The following is a 17,153-nucleotide window of genomic DNA, read 5'->3' on the forward strand; positions in this document are numbered from 1 at the left end:
CCTGCTTACTTTCCACAATCCATCTAGTATCACATTTTAAAATACTAACAGTATGTACATGTAGCCACTAAAAAGGCTAGAGAAGTCTCTGATGTGCTCATATAAACCTGAAACTTCCAAAATTTACAGGAAACAACAAATACAGAGTTTGTAATGAATCTTGAGGTTTCAAAGGAATATTAGAAGTCAGAGAGAGAAAAGTGTTATTAGCTTCCTACATATGTCACAAGTTCTGGGTTTGTTTTATTTTAATATAAAGACACTAGGTCCAAGCAGACGTTTTGATTACATGCTGAAAATCACTTTGCTCACATAGACAGGTTTCAGAGTGGTAGCCGTGTTAGTCTGTATCAGCAAAAAAAAAAAAAAAAAAAAAAAAAAAAAACAAACAAACAAGGAGTACTTGTGGCACCTGAGAGACTAACAAATTTATCTGGGCATAAGCTTTTGAGGGCTAAAACCCACTTCATCGGATGCATGCAGTGGAAAATACAATAGGAAGATGTATGTGTGTATATATATATATATATATTATATATACACACACACACACACACACACACACACACACACACAGAACATTGAAAAAAAATGGGTGTTGCCATACCAACTTAACAAGACCAATCAATTAAGGTGGGCTATTATCAGCAGGAGGAAAAACAAAACAAAAAACACCTTTTGTAGTGATAATCAGGATGGCCCATTTCAAACAGTTGACAAGAAGGTGTGAGTAACAGTAGGGGGAAAAATAATCATGGGGAAAATAGTTTTACTTCGTGTAATGACCCATCCACTCCCAGTCTTTATTCAAGCCTAATTTAATGGTGTCCAGTTTGAAAATTAAAATTCCAATTCTGCAGTTTCTCGTTGGAGTCTCTTTTTGAAGTTTTTTTTGTTGGAGAATTGCGACTTTTAGGTCTGAAATTGAGCAACCAGGGAGGTTGAAGTGTTCTCCGACTGGTTTTTGAATGTTATAATTCTTGACGTCTGATTTGTGTCTATTTATTCTTTTACGTAGAGACTGTCCAGTTTGACCAATGTATATGGCAGAGGGGCATTGCTGGCACATGATGGCATATATCACATTGATAGATGTGCAGGTGAATTAGCCTCTGATAGTGTGGCCTATGATTGTGTCCCTTGAATAGATATGTGGACAAAGTTGGCAACGGGCTTTGTTGCAAGGATAGGTTCCTGGGTTAGTGTTTTTGTTGTGTGGTTGCTGATGAATATTTGCTTCAGGTTGGGGGAGGACTGGCCTGCCTCCCAAGATCTGTCAGAGTGAGGGATCGTCCTTCAACAATTTCCATCCCACCATCAACCTCAGCCTGGACCAGTCCACACAAGAGATCTACTTCCTGGACACTATAGTGCTAATAAGCGATGACCATATAACCACCACCCTCTATCGGAAACCTACTGACCACTATACTTACCCACATGCCTCCAGCTTTCATCCAGACCACATCACACGATCCACTGTCTACAGCCAAGCTCTAAGATACAGCCGCATTTGCTCCAATCCCTGAGACAGAGACAAACACCTACAAGATCTCTATCAGGCGTTCTTACAACTACAATACCCACCTGCTGAAGTGAAGAAACAGATTGACAGAGCCAGAAAAATACCCAGAAGTCACCTACTACAGGAAAGGCCCAACAAAGAAAGCAACAGAATGCCACTAGCTGTCACCTTTAGCCCCCCACTAAAACCTCTCCAGCACATCAAGGATCTACAACCTAACCTGAAAGACGATCCCTCACTCTCACAGATCTTGGGAGACATGCCAGTCCTCGCTTACAGACAGCCCCCCAACCTGAAGCAAATACTCACCAGCAACCACACAACAAAAACACTAACCCAGGAACCTATCCTTGCAACAAAGCCCATTGCCAACTCTGTCCACATATCTATTCAAGGGACACCATTAATAGGACCTAATCACATTAGCCACACCATAAGAGGCTCGTTCACCTGCACATCTACCAATGTGATATATGCCATCATGTGCCAGCAATGCTCCTCTGCCATGTACATTGGCCAAACTGGACAGTCTCTATGCAGAAGAATAATTCTTGATGTCTGACTTGTGTCCATTTGTTACATTCAAAAACCAGTAGGAGTGCACTTCAATCTCCCTGGTCCCTCAATAAGACTTAAAAGTGGCCATTCTTCAAAACTTCAAAAACAGACTCCAACGAGAAACTGCAGAATTGGAATTAATTTGCAAACTGGACACCACTGAATTAGGCTTGAATAAAGACTGGGAGTGGATGGGTCATTACACAAAGTAAAAACTATTTCCTCATGCTAATATTTTCCCCCTAGTGTTACTCACACCTTCTTGTCAACTGTTTGAAATGGGCCATCCTGATTATCACTACAAAAGGTGTTTTTTCCTCCTGCTGATAATAGCCCACCTTAATTAATTGGTCTCATTAGAGTTGCCATTTTTTCATGTTCTCTGTGTGTATATATCTGCCTACTGTACTTTCCACTGCATGCATCCGATGAAGTGGGTTTTAGCCCTCGAAAGTTTATGCCCAAATAAATGTGTTAGTCTCTAAGGTGCCACAAGTAGTTCTCGTTTTTATTGCTCGGATAGAATTTCCCCTATTAATCTCTTCAATTATCCTTATGTTAGATTGGACAGGTTTCTCTCAAAGCATGGCAACAACAAATGCAGGAAAAGAATGTTAAAAACAAAACAAAAAACAAAAACCTACATCATTGCAGTCATTTACTGATATAAACAAATCCAAAGGACTGATAAACAAATCCAAAAAAATTCTCCTCTCAGACATATAATGGAAGTCTCTGTGACAAAGCTTACATAGTAATGATAAGAATAATCTATATAGCAGATACCATAATTGTCAGAATTGATGCAAATTACTGAGGTTGGAATAACACTGACTGAGATTAAAACATTTATTACTTTCTATTATTTGCCTTAAGATAATGCCTCCAGGCCAAAAGCAGAATTGGGGCTGCATTGTGCTAGACGTTGTACAACAGAGTAAACTTGTCCCTGCCCTAAAGAATTTACTTGCAATTTTAAAGGACTTAAAAAAATTCTTCAAAATAACCTGGCCATTTTTAAAAAATGTCATCCATATATAACTGCACATAATTTTGTTAAAGAATACATAACATTGTGTCACTGTTGCCTTGTACTCCCTGTTCTCTCTAAGTATAAAATGAGATAACAAATGAATATAGAGTATTATAAACTCTTTGGGGCAGGGACCGTCTTTTTATTCTGTGATTGTACAGCACCAAGAGCAATGAGGTGCTGGTCCATGACAAAAGCTCCTAGACACAACGGTAAAAACAAACAACGTTGGTAAAACTCTCAGTTGATAAGACCATACCACATTTTTGAAGTTTTCCCTCATTTTCTCAGACAGCATCAGTCCTGGTTTCACCCAAACTACTAATCTGGCAGTTACAAAGACTTAAGTGCCACTGTATTATCACATTGATGCTCTTTCTTATGATGCTTTTGTCAGCATGAGAATAAGAATTTGAGGATTGTTTTGCCCTTCTATCCTCGTTACTATTTCACGTCACAGAAAAATCTTTCCCTCTTAAGAGTTTGAGGCATCAAATTCTATTAAATGGAGAGCTGAAATGAAACTGGAGGGAGCAGGGGGGAAGGAGGAGGCCAGAAAAGTGGTGGGTGTTTCAAAAATAGAAGTACTTGGCAGCAGATATAAGAAGGGTAGCTTTTAGCATGTGACAGATTATTGCAATTTCCTGAAATATCCTTGGAAGACATTATTGTATTGAGTTTATGTATTGCTGTGAGCCAGGATTCTATGTAACCTCTCTGGGGAAGGAAGATGTGAAACCTGGGAGTAACAGATATAAGACCTGGGAGTTCAAAAGATTATATTGAAAACGTGCCAGAGAAGTGTGGATTTTGGGACAATAAAGGTTAAGTGGATTTCCTGGACAATTCCTTGGGTTAGTAATGCAAATTCCCTACCTCCACTTACGTAAAAGTCCAGCATTTTGATGAATCTACGCCCTGAGAAGGGATCATTGTCCGATGATTACCTGTTACAGAAGGCCAAGATCAAAAGGCGTGAACTGTATAAATGCACAGCTGATCTGCCCACTCTCTAATCAGTTTTGAATCTAAGACAGATGAATGCATAACCATGGGGAAAACCCAGTTGTGGGTTGAAGGATTAAAACCCATCAGAACCCTATGGTGGAACTGGGGTGGACTTCTGGTAAGCTTTCAAGCATGCATGCATGTTTTCTCTGCAATCCTTTTACCTTAAAAATAAATGTGCTTGCTCAGGAGTTGGAATTGTGGGATAACTTATAACTATGGGCAGAGGGAAAAGTGAAGCGCAGGCACTGGCCTGTTTAGGCAGTCTGGCTTGCTGAAGATATCACAGGTTAAAGCAGGGAGTTAGCTGTGCAGTCTTAAAATCCCCAGTCAGGTGGGAATGAGACATAGGTTTCCTCCCAGACAGGCTTCTGGCTCCCAGGCATCACCTAACGTGGGTACCCTTGGTGGACCACACAGGAGGAATACAGGTGTAGTAAATACAGAATTTGTGGAAAGAAGAAAGATAAAGGTTTTGTTACAAAAAAGCAGAGACACAAACAAAAGATCCCGAAAAAAGATCTCCCCCTTGAAGTCTGCCTTTTAGTTACATCCTTATATTTTATTATCGTCACTTCGTGAGAGCACAGTTCCTTCAAATCTTGAAGGACAATGAGGATGTAGATTTTAGTAACAGTTCAATTATGTGAGAATTAGGATCAGTCTTTAACCTACCATCTCAAATAATGCTAGAAATTGGAGATACTGTGCTGATAGATACAGCATTACCCTCATGGAAGTTGATCCAGTAAATCCAATCGTGCCAGGTAAACAGCTATTCATTGTCTAGAAGATCTTAATTAACCTCTTCTATTTTTATTAAAATGAGACTTGTATCTGGTTTACCGATACAGAGAACTTTCTTTTACACTCTAATTCTAAATACATGTAAATGCCAATCACTTTTCCTAGAAAATGATATAAACCAATAAATACCACATCTGAGAAGTTACTAGTTTAACATTAAGTAACGGAAGATGTAATGAAATAATCCAAGTGCTGCTAAGAACACCTAGAACAATGAACACTATATTAGTTTTAGAAGAGGTATTGAAAAGCCAAGAGGATGAATGCTACAACAGTTTATTTCAGTCTAATGCCCATTGTATTTAATCCAATGTCCTTCTTATTGTCAATGAATAATGCTTCCATGAAGTTGCACACCAAGTACTACATGTTACTACAGTTAATCTGAAAAAATGATTCCTTGTTTTAATATTAATGATACACTCATAAAAGTACACTAAATCATGATGTGATAGCATCTGCATGCAGATGCTCATAAAGGAAGACAACCTCACATGCATTCCTAGGGTACATCCCTCTTCTCTTAGGGGCAAATCAAAACATCTGCTGGGTAAAAGTACTAAATGACACTACATTATATTTCCCTAATACCTTTCTCTCAAATCAATGGGATGTTGAAAAATGAACTAGAGTTTGATTTTTTAATTTTCATGTTAGGCTAGATTAAGGAGAAGAAAGGCTTTCCAGGCAGAGAAGGGGTGTTAAAGCAGTGGCCAGAAGTTTCTGAGAAAAAACCCTGCTTTCACATTTTTACAGCCATTCTGTCTTTCGAGGTCTCAGTAATTCCTCCCTCAGCATGTATGCACACAAATACGCACAACCACATTCTGGTTCCAAAGCTTGTGAAAGTCTGTTGTTCCATAGATGTTAGCAAAAAGAAAAGGAGTAGTTGTGGCACCTTAGAGACTAACATTTATTTGAGCATAAGCTTTCGTGAGCTACAGCTCACTTCATCGGATGCATTCAGTGGAAAAAGTATTTTCCACTGAATGCATCCGATGAAGTAAGCTGTAGCTCACGAAAGCTTATGCTCAAATAAATTTGTTAGTCTCTAAGGTGCCACAACTACTCCTTTTCTTTTTGCGAATACAAACTAACACGGCTGCTACTCTGAAACCTGTCATAGATGTTAGGACACTCATAAATGGTAAATCAGATTTAATGACATTTACAAGCCAAGAATACAGTCCTGCCCGAAAACATGAGTTTACATTACCAGTACTATGTGGTTCTGGCTCCAACTTGCATATTCTGGTTAATCTCAAAAGTAATAAAGTGCCCGGAAAAGGGGGGGTGGGGGGAAGAGAACCTGCATCAATAAATTAGGTCAGCCTCCATGTGCATTCTATCAATGTTGGAGCTGTAGAATTCATTACTTAAGAAGGCAATAAAAATGTGTTCAGTAGAGTTCATGATAACCAGGATTAGAGTACTGTTGTTCTCAAGGTGATATATGGCTTGACTTGCCCCCATAACTGAACACGTACATTTTACCCCTCCAAAATATCCTTTAACTCAAACTAGCTAAAAGTCACCACTCTGCACTTTAAACGGCTAGCTGGGAGAGGAGGGCAATTCTTTCTGGCTTGGGGGAGGAGGGGAGACGTAAAACTGCTGGAAAAGCAGTCAGCGTGGTGGATGACTCGCCACCTAGGAATTTAGGGTTTAAAAAGACCTAGGGTTTAAAAAGGTTGGCCAATGCCTGGACCCTCCCTTCGTCACTCAGAGCAGGCTAGGCAGCACCCACCCTCCCTATTTAGGTCAGAAATATGCCGGCTGATTATCTATATGTGCTGTGGGCATTATGCTAGCTGCCCTGTTGAGAGGGGCTGGGAAGGAATTTTTTTCCCTTACCACCATATTGGCCAGGTGTAGTGTGTGTGTGGGGGGGGGGTGTTCACCTTCTTTGCAGCAGGTTCAGGTGGACTCTGTTCATGCATGGCATGATGGGCTGTAGGCCATATGTCGCAACTCTTTATTTAAGTGTACAGTGGATGTTCAGGGCAGGTACTCCACAAATTAAGGCACAAAAGAATGGAGAAACCGCTTGGAAAAGGATTAAGGAGAGGTGCTTGGTAACTGAGCGAGCTCGGGGCAGTTAGGGACTCCTCTGATTGGTACAGCAGGGAGCCAACCCCCACATCATTATAGTCCACCTTAACCCCTCCTACGACGGGGTGGGGTGGTCAGTAAGGTCCTGGCAAGGAAATTGCTGGAGCGACCTGGATGAAAAGGAGAGGGAGCTGGTGGAAGTCATCTGTCCTGTTCCACCCCATCCCCCACCCCCCCGGAATTGGAGGTTCCCGGCTGTGGATCTGCTGGAGGGACATGAACAGAAAGGTTGGGGGGGGGGGGGTGGAGGGGGGAAGAGGAGAAAAGAGGGCGGTAAAAGCACTCACACCCCACCCCACCCCTGGTTAATTGTGGGGGTTTCACCTGCACTGCACATTTTATCTGCTGGGTTAGTCCCAGACACCTAATAATAAAGTTGCAGCCTAATTAAACTCATATCTAATGTCTCCTGTCATTCTTTCAGCATAGCCCAACAATAACTATTACACATAGTGCAGAAAGCAGCAAGGATTCATAGACTTTTCCCACCTACTATTTGAACCCCTCCACCCACGTTTGTTTTCCTAATATGATCAATCTTAGATCATCAGAAACTTGTTTTCCTGGTAGATTTCCAAGTGATCCTGTTAAACCTGTAAATGAAAAGGCTACCAAGCCTTTTTGAATATATCCTCACTTTAAAAAAAAAAAAAAAATTAAGAGGAAAATTGCCAACGGGAGATAAGACAGGGAAACAAAACATTTAAGAGATAAAAAGGAGATGCCTTTTTAGCAGTCTGAAGGGAGACAAAAGTAATGGAATGAAGAAGAGAACAGAAATGAGAAGAAACAGAATGGAGAAAAAGTAAATACCACAAACAACACATTAACTTGAGGCCTTTTAGAGACACATCATACAATTACTGAGAGCCTGATTATCTGTGTGTGTGAAACTTCCAGTGAAATCAATTTATATAAAAGGAAAGACTCTGATGAGATCTTGGAAACAAACAAAATCTCTGAAATTTGAGATCGGTATTCCTATTGCTTAGGGGTTGCCAATCATCCAGGATTGGCCTGGAGTCTCAAGGAATTAAAGATTAATGTTTAAAGATTATGTCATGCGAAGAAACCTCCAGGAGTAAGTCCAACCAAAACTGGCAACCCTACTCTTGCTATAAAAGTCAAGGTTTGAATCCTTTTAAATACAGATTTAATCCACATGGAAAATATCTAGTATCAACCGTTTCCAAATTTCAACATACAATAAATTACAATCATAGGTGAAATACAGTAAGTAGGCAACAATACATGCAGCAAAAGTAAACTAACCGGCACTGGTATTAACACTTTCTTTTAAGTATTCTGCTACTTGCCTAATAAACTGAAATTCAAATACTTTGAAAACAGTTTCTTAAGCCATGACCTGTGATCCACTGATGGATGGTCTTTGAAATTCAGTATATCAAGTGATGCTAACTCTCCTCCTTGTTTTACCTAAAAAACACCTCATATTAAAAAGAGAGCTAAAATACATACTTGCCTCATATTACTTTTCCATGTAAGCAACTGCTGTAGGTGCCAGACAATCATCATCAATGGGAGAAAAGATGGTCCACAAGATAATCACTTCAGTCTCCTGCCTAGAGGGGACTGAACAATGTCGGATCTTGGAAATATTAAAGCCCAGCTGCTGAGAATATTGTAAAATCCTGTGTATGTATTTTAATTAAAAAAAAGTACAGCTGATTTTAAACACAGAAATCCAGTTTGAACAATATAAACTTTGCACTTATTTATTTCCGAATAAACAGCTTTCTGAAGCCCATATTCCAAGCAGATTGGCCAGCACAACTTTTTCATCCATTTTCTTCAGCAAATAGAAAATAATCTACTTGAGTCTCTTGTGTAGGTACATTCAAAATGTTTTACTGTTTTATTACTCTGTAGAGTCTTAATTTATTCTCACATTTATAAGGACAATAAACTGCTTTATTCTTTAATTCCCCCTCAGCAGTCATTGACTACCGCATCCTTAGGGAGCTGAAAATAAAAGTTGAATTCTGAGCGTAGTTAACCATCTGCATGCCTCTCAAAAGTGGAGGAAGTGATATGCGTGTGTCACACAGCTAAATAGGACAGAACCACAGGGATTCTACGTGCCACCTGAAAGAGGTATATCTCTATGTTACAGACGTCTTCTATTTTGCAACCCTATCATCTCAGAAGGGGACTGCTGTCTTCTGTAAGCGAGTGAGTCCTGAACTCATGAGTTACTTATATGCTGCCATCTGTAAAGCTACACAGCTGCTTTAATGTCACTTAGAACTTATATAAGTACCATGTAAAGGGCTTATGAAAGTTATTGTCAAAACTGCATGTGCGAGAGCAACAGGTATGCTGTGCATATGTACGTTGTGCTGTTTATCATCATTTACCTAAGCCATAAGCAAACAAGGAGCTAGCAAACTGATGCAGGCTCCCAAATCAACTTAACTATCGTCCGCAGTTTATTAAGCGGGAATACACGCAGTTTCAAGCTGTTCCTTGTGTGCGCGCGAAAAAACAATCCTATGATAATGTAGTTGCCCCTCTCAGGCATTGTTACTACCTGTCCTATTAACAAGGTATAACGAACGCCACAACAAAGAAGGCACTCAAGTGCTGCAGAGGAAAATGAGACCCTATGATTTCTTGCCCCTCCCCCCACCTGACTATTTTTTATATCAAGTGGGGAAATTTTAGGTGGGGCCAAAATGAGGCCCACATTTAAGTTTCAACTTTTCCCCCCAAGCTTCACCTGATTTAACAAATGCTAACAAAACAGAAGTGAAAGAGGTGGGGAAAAGATACAACTGAGATTCTTTTTTGGGGGGAGGGAAGATGGAAGAGTGTAATGGGGGGGAAAGGATTTAAAAAAATAAAAAAAAAAAAAGACAGATTTAAGATTCTGCCATAAAGATATCAATGCACTTGGTGACTGTATGCAGCATTTTCCAGTACGCTTCTAACTTCAAAGAAAGGAAACTGGGAAGGGCAATATTGTTATAACAACAAACAACGCTCATGTTATGCATCTTCACAGACAGCGGCTGCATACCACCCTCCAAATAAGAAAACTGAAAAGCAGACACCAACATCAGGGGACAGTAGAGAGGGGAGGGGAAAAGAAAGATTACAGTGATGGAAAGTGAGAAAGAAATGTTAAAGGTTTTGATATAAAAAAATAAAAACCAAACCCCCACAATTACTGAAAAATGCTTCTTCCTTGGCTCTGTAAAACAGCATTCATCAGTATTTGTTGGTTAGACCTAAAATTGGAATCCCCACTTATAATAGGATTGTTTTCCAATGTCACTTAACCCCGGATGCAGAAACAAAGTAGACCAGAAAATAAACTCAGATTTTAAGGCCAAATTCTCTAATGAGGGTTGCAGAAGGCCAAGTACATTGGTAGCAGTATGAAGGGAGCCCCTCCCGAGAGTTTACAACCAAGTGACATGACGCTGTTTTGCAGGAGGTCTTTCTGAACTAATGGATGAGTGCTTAGGGTGGGGCAGGAGTAGAATGGTTGATCACCAGTACACATATTCATTGGCCACGCTGGTGTTGGGGAATCCTCCTTTTCTCCCCTGTGTCTTCTCCCTCCTCCCCTCCAGCAGCCCAGCCTCTATGCTCCTCACCACGGTATTTGAGCTAAATGCTAGAAAGAGGATTTGATCCTAATTAAGGTCCCAATTTCGCAAGGTATTTAAGCACGTGAGTAGTCCCACTGAAGACAACAGGACTACACACATGTGCTGAAGTACCTTGCTAAATCAAGGCCTTCATCCAGCCAGACTTGACACTGTTTGTTTTTACTTCCTTGTTGTTGTACCACCATCCAAGATGATGCCAGAACAGCTCAAGGAATAAGAGCATGACAACTAAAGTGTTGCACATGTTTGTTCTTAGCAATGAAATAAAAAAAAGTTAAATAATTTTGTAAAAAGCATAATAGTTCAGATCTGAAGGAATAGTAAAAGGGGCTTTATCAAACTTCAAGCTTTGCTTAGGTACTATAAAGGTTTTTCTTAATACCCACTTGAAAAAATAAACACTTGTCCATCCTACAGAAATTAAGGTATCCAACAAAATTCAAAATAGTTTTTTCCTGAATAAAGTGTTTATCACCTCTATCAGGTAATGCCAATTAAACTCATCGACATCTAGTGTGAGAAGCAAACTACACTGACTATTTCAAGCATGGAAAACTTGGATCACACTTAGTAAAGATTGAATTACGTAGTGCATTCACCGTCCATTAAAGGACAAGCTGGTTTTAAAAATGAAATGTCTAAATGAAAAGTATCTATGCTTCAGGTTTAATGGCTTTTATCTTTCTCTTACCCACACTTTCATTCTGACCTGATTTTAGTGCCCACTACCTTGAGAACTGTTCGGACTAGACAGATAGCTGAGTATCATCAAAAAGCTTGTAATTACATCTATACAACATATAAAGCATTAGAGAGTATATTTCCAGAGCACCTAAGTGACTTAGGAGCCTAAATCCCATTGACACTCACTGAAAATGGGCCTTGGGCACTTTTGAAAATTTTATCCTAACTATCTAAGTCAAAGAGTCAGTAATAATATTGGCAGGTAAAATCTTGCTAGAACCGAAGTGAGGAAAAAAACAAGACGGCAACCAGAATGACCTGATTTTAAGAACGGGTGCTCTCTCACTTAAGTTATTTTTCCATATTGTAGTTGAACTTGGGCCACACTGACACAAGTACTTTTTACAACTAGTAACATTTCTAAACACTAGTTCTGAACCAATGACCAAAATAAAGCCCCAAAGAGTATCACCCACCGCTACTCACCTAAAAGACAAACACCCTAGCGCTACCCCCAGGACTAAGAACCAGTATTTTTGTTTAAATAATACATTCTTTGTATTGATGATGGAATTTTAGTTAGGCCCAAATTGTGACCTACCTTAAAGTTTCACCTTTCTCCACCCCTAACCTCAAGGTCCATCTGATCTGTCTACCGGAAAGAGGGGAAGAGAAGCGGTTGTCTGCCTGCATTGGGTGGGAGTAGGTGATGGTATCTGCCTCAACAAAAAAGATAGGTATGACCTGTGCTTGTACACATGTGAGCCAGTCTGCTACATTCATTGACAATAACATATTAAGAAATTGATTATTGCAAGCAGGAATATCCTGCATGAAAGTCAAACACGATTGCCCGGATACACACTAACATTTAAAACTAAGATCCCAACACTGCAAAGAGACCCTGCTGAGCTAAGTCCCACTGAAGTTAACAGGATGTTTTGGGGGTACAGTAACTCTTCACTTAAAGTCGTCCAGGTTAACGTTGTTTCGTTGCTGATCGATTAGGGAACATGCTCGTTTAAAGTTGTACAATGCTCCCTTATAACGTGGTTTGGCAGCCGCCTGCTTTGTCCACTGCTTGCAGGAAGAGCAGCCCGTTGGAGTTAGCTGGTGGGGGCTTGGAACCAGGGTGGACCGGCAGCCCCCTATCAGCTCCCCGCTCTCCTAAGTTCCCTGTGCGGCAGCCGCCCAGCAGGCTATCAACTGCCAGCAGTTCAGCTGTCCCGCCCCCCACTGCCATGTGCTGCTCCTGCCCTCTGCCTTGGAGCTGCTCTCCAGAGCCTCCTGCTTGCTGTGCGAGGTGGGGGAGGGGAGGGAGGGACTAACGTCAGGGTGTTCCCCTCCCCCTGTTCCTGCACCCACTTACCCCTTCTCCATATACAACAGGGTGGGGACACAGACGGAGAGAGACAGAGAGAGCTTGGGGCAGCAGCTGCTGTCTCAACTTCCTGATCAACTTAAAAAGACAATGTACTTAAGAGTGGTGTCAGCGTACTTAAAGGGGCAATGCGCATCTCTCTCTCTCCCCCACATACAGGGTGTGTGTCTCTGTCTGCCATGCTGTCTCCCCTCCCTCCATCTGTGCACCCTTGTAGAGTGAGAGGCTACATTAACAACGTGTTAACCCTTGAGGGCTCAGCCAAAAGCTAGTTAATCATTTAGTCTGGTGAAAAAGTTTTCCCTAGCACCTAACCCTCCACCCCCATTTACATTAATTCTTATGGGGAAATTGGATTTGGTTAACATTGTTTCGCTTAAAGTTGTATTTTTCAGGAACATAACTACAACGTTAAGCGAGGAGTTACTGTATAAAGATCTGCTTTGGTGGATCCCTTTGCAGTTTTGCGGTACATGTTTATCATAAGCTTTAGTAGACCTATCCTTCCTCAGTGCTGTTCACCCCTCCTCACACACTTCTGGGGAAGATTAACATTTGAAATGTTTCCTAAATAACTCACCCATTTCCCCATCTTATCACACACAACTGATGGGCTCCTAACTCTTATTCTAAAGAAAATGAAAAGCAACAGCAATAAGTAATTTATTACTTCTTAATTAACTGAACAGACTGCAGAAAGGTGGGATGGGAGGAGGAAAGTAGGTCATCGCTGGATCTTACTAAAGTCCTAAACTGTTTTTTTGTTTTGTTTTTTTACTGGAAGTTAATGGTTTGTCTGTTTTAGTGAAAACTCCTCACAAGTAGAATCTGGCTACTCAGCATTCCAGCAACAGGTGTTTTGTTTATTTGTTTTAATAGTGTGCTAAAACAACCCAGACAAAAAATACACACCCCTAAATCTGATGCAAACATTAACTATGATTTTAATATAATCAAAACTATACACAATAAACACACAAATGTGCCAGTCAAATTAAGTTCTTTGCTACTACGAACACTGTCTATCCATTGTCAGGTAGATGTGAAGTTGTGTAAGTGCAGCAGAAAAAGCAAAAAGGGGGGAGGGGGGAAAGAGAGAAAAAAAAAAGCAGTAGCCTACAGGTAACCTGAACTCCCATCTTCTGTTGTCAGCAACTGTATACTGTGATCAACAGGAAATGTTTATACAGTGAGACTTGTGTTAAATGATTAAATACAGTACATAAGAACATAAAGCAAGTTGTATGCACCAACATATCTGTAAAATACATTCGCAAATCTCAGAAACATTGCATTTATGCTTCTAATGAAACAGTCCCAATGACTGGGGAGAAGGAGAGATCAAGAAACCCAGTTCAGTCACTCATGACCGTTAAACCCAGCAATACGAACTCATGAGTTCGTGAATAATCTGCTATAAATGGGGCAGATGACTGAAGGGAGCAAATCAGTAAGCTATGAGAAGTTACTTTCCCCAATACAAGGGCACAAGATACCAATTCTCACTCATTACTAAAATGGTAACCAAAATAGCAATACTACTAATCTGAGATTAACAAAGGTCATGCCACCCAACTGAAACTCTCTACCATGAAAAAAGATTTTAATCTGCTCCACTATGAAAAGTTGGTTTCAAATAAGGAATAAGCCAAGTAAGCAGTGCCAATCTTAATAACCTTATTTGGAGTGCGAGTCATATTTTTGCTGCACAGCAACATCAGTGCTACAAACTAGAGAAAGTTATTTACCATAAAGCCTGTGTAATCAGTTTATTTGGATGATACAGAGGGAAGAGAAATCACACACACTTTTTAGTCTGAAGGCTGGAAGAGCAGCAGCCACAATACCTTGATGCAACCAGGTCCAGTAAATCCATATAACTGTAGATCTCCTGGACTCTCCCCTTAACTTGCCCCCCACACCGCCCTCATTCATGGTTAGTTTCAAAACGGCAGCACACGGGGTTTCAAGGCCTGTGAGTGCAGTTTCCTTTGGGCAATCTTAATATGGGATTTAAGGTGTGTAAAGCCTTGCACAAACCTTCTGCACAAGGATGAATTACACACCAATGAGCCAAAGAACACAGTATAGCGTTGCACAGAATATTCAGATTCAAACCTCCAACCCACCTCCAATTTCCAAGTTGTACCATTAAAAATGAATTACACTACGTTTTGAGGCCCAGCAATACCATACTAAAATGTACAGAGAGGAGTTAGATTTAATGTAAAATTAAAAACTCAGAATAAAAGAAATATGGGCACTGGAAAGCATTTTTCAGGCAAAAATCTTAAAGTCAATATATATTAAGCGGGTGAAATCTACAAAAATAAGTACTTATTTGCTAGTGCAATCAGTTCATGTCACAGGTTCTTCCACAGAACAGATTCTTATTCTTTTCCTGAATAATAAGATCCCAACAAACAAAAGCAATCATCTGCTAACTCATAAATATGGAACCTAAAAGCTTAAATCCACAAACCAGTCTAATTTCAACTTCATCATACTTTAATGAAACCAACATAATTCCAGAAACCTGACTGGTCAATTGCCAGGCACAATTAAAACAGCACCAAACCAGAAGTGTAATCAACAAACTTCAGGCCAGTCTTTTTATTGCCCACCTTAAAGTTGATATATCCAAATACACCCTTTCTTCTTCTTGTTGTAGAAACTTTTTGTTTTCATTTTAAGAGAATAACCAACATATTCCTTTTTGGTGTCATGTACATTTCAATGAATAATAAAAATGCTTCAGATCCTCTAAGAATTTTAACACCTCCTACAACACAAATTAAGAGCTTCCAGGCAGTCACTGAATCTCAAGACATGGATTACCTCAATGACAGTGCTCAAAAGTCAAGAGATAAAATCCCTACCAGCCGTAGGAGAATTTACATAACACATTCTGAGCTAATGCTCTAGCATGTATTTTTCTGAAGAGAGAAAGCATACTGAGACTAATTACTTTGCCACTTCAGGCTCTGGTCCTGCAAACGCATTTATAATTGTATTGCACTCAGTGAGACTACCCATGTACATAAAGTTATTCACCCGAGTAAAAGTATGAAGGATCAAGGCCATTTTTTGTACATATTCCTTTTATAATACAAAACTAAATACATGTGCATTTTAAAATAAATGTAGGCTGAATTCAAACTGTGTTTAATAAAATTAGTTAAAAGACTAACTGTGTCTTTAATGCAGGCATCTATCAGTGTCCTATGAATGGTGAAATTCCACTTGCTTTAATTATGACAACGACAAAAAAACTGGAACTTGCTCACTGAGGTACACTTAAACAATGATTTGAGTATAACACATGAACATGAGGCAAATCTAATGTTAGTTCACTTGGCTACAGTCTTCAACTAAGAGAATCTTGGGCTCCATATCATGCAAAGACTTACGCATGTTCTCAATTTTATGAGCTGTGAGGCAATGGGACTACTCCGTTTGCCGTGGGTGAAAGCCTGGTTTCATCAAAACGTCAACTGGAGCTTTGCCATTGACTTCAGAGGGACCAGAATTCACCCCGTACATGTAAGTCCTTGCAGGATCGGAACCCTGGCTGTTATCCCAGCTATCATTCTGAAGGTTGTGCAGTTTAAAGCATTTTGATAAACTAACTTTTGCCAATTTACAAACAAAATTTCTCCTCTTTGCTTTTTAATCCTAGACATGTCAAGTGCTATAATATTATTTTTTCCTCTGGAAAAATATTTAAAATATTTCTGTGAATAATATATTGCGCTAAACAAAAATTAAAGCATTATATTTTCATGACATGATGTAAAAAAATATTGGGGGGGGGAGGGGAAGTATAGCTGAGTTGCAGCATTTTTGAGATTACTGGAAGGAATGCAGTAGATTTCCCCCTCCCCCGTGAGAATGAAAGCAATGTAAGGTTTTATTTCTGAAGCTTCAGAACCACAGCTAAGGAACTGTATCATCTGAGACCATGATATATTGCTTGATATGTTAAGAAAAAATGAAAAAACCTAGAAGAGTATAAATAATATTCCAAGAAAGCATTTTGCTGCAGACTAAATTACTCTGGTTACCTTGACATTTTAACTAAGGCCTCCAAAGAAACAAAAGTCCACCTTCAGCAAATATTCAACTTACAAATTTACTGGTAGGAGAACAAAACAGCTGACATAAAATACACCAACGCTGGGGAAAAGGGCATTTAAAAACGAATAAGTAGTCAAGTTTTATGGAAAAAAGTGCAACACCTTATAAATATTTACAAAAATACAATAATATTAGCTAAATAAAAACAGATTTATCATACACAACCACCATAAAAAGAAAAGGAGTACTTGTGGCACCTTAGAGACTAACAAATTTATTTGAGCATAAGCTTTCGTGCATCCAATGAAGTATCTCATGAAAGCTTATGCT

At 39.7% G+C, this 17,153-nt stretch overlaps 1 protein-coding gene across 6 annotated transcripts in view; it reads right to left on the minus strand.

Annotated features, from left to right (window-relative positions):
• INPP5A (inositol polyphosphate-5-phosphatase A) overlaps positions 1–17,153 on the minus strand; it is a 408,827-nt gene that overhangs the window by 389,472 nt on the left and 2,202 nt on the right. The window contains exon 1 of one of the 6 annotated variants that reach the window (XM_043552493.1): positions 11,967–11,985. The exons of the other annotated variants lie outside the window; for them this stretch is intronic. The gene's annotated coding sequence lies outside the window, so the exon portion shown is untranslated. Of the gene's footprint in view, positions 1–11,966; positions 11,986–17,153 lie in introns of those variants that run through there. 6 annotated transcript variants of the gene reach the window in all.

The sequence above is a fragment of the Chelonia mydas genome, chromosome 7 (genome assembly GCF_015237465.2).
Source record: "Chelonia mydas isolate rCheMyd1 chromosome 7, rCheMyd1.pri.v2, whole genome shotgun sequence".
Classification (NCBI taxonomy): Eukaryota; Metazoa; Chordata; order Testudines; family Cheloniidae; genus Chelonia; species Chelonia mydas.